The sequence below is a fragment of the Dipodomys ordii genome, unplaced genomic scaffold (assembly GCF_000151885.1).
Source record: "Dipodomys ordii isolate 6190 unplaced genomic scaffold, Dord_2.0 Scaffold8, whole genome shotgun sequence".
Taxonomy (NCBI): domain Eukaryota; kingdom Metazoa; phylum Chordata; class Mammalia; order Rodentia; family Heteromyidae; genus Dipodomys; species Dipodomys ordii.
In genome coordinates, this window is record NW_012267224.1 from 30,061,266 (window position 1) to 30,061,735 (window position 470).

The following is a 470-nucleotide window of genomic DNA, read 5'->3' on the forward strand; positions in this document are numbered from 1 at the left end:
TCTATGTGGAGTCTTTTGAGGAACCTCCATACTGCTTTCCAAAGTGGTAGAACAAGTTTACACTCCCACCAACAATGCAGCAGGCTTCCCTTTTGCATCCCCTTCAGCATCTGTTGTTATTACAGTTCTTGATTTTAGCCATTCTAACTGGGGTGACATGGTATCTCAATGATTTGCATTTCTTCATCGTATCTCAATGATTTGCATTTCTTTTATGTCTAGAGAAGTTGAGAATTTCTTCATGTGTCTATTGGTCATTCTTATTTCCTCTTCAGAGAAATTTCTCTTTAAGTCTTTAGCCCATGTAGTTGATTCTTTGAAGATTTGCTGTGGGGGGATTTAATTTTTTGAATTCCAAGTTTATCTCAATAGATGCAGAAAAAGCATTTGACAAGATTCAACACCCCTTTGTGATGAAGGCTCTGGAAAAATTAGGAATCCATGGAACATTCCTCAATACAATAAAGGCT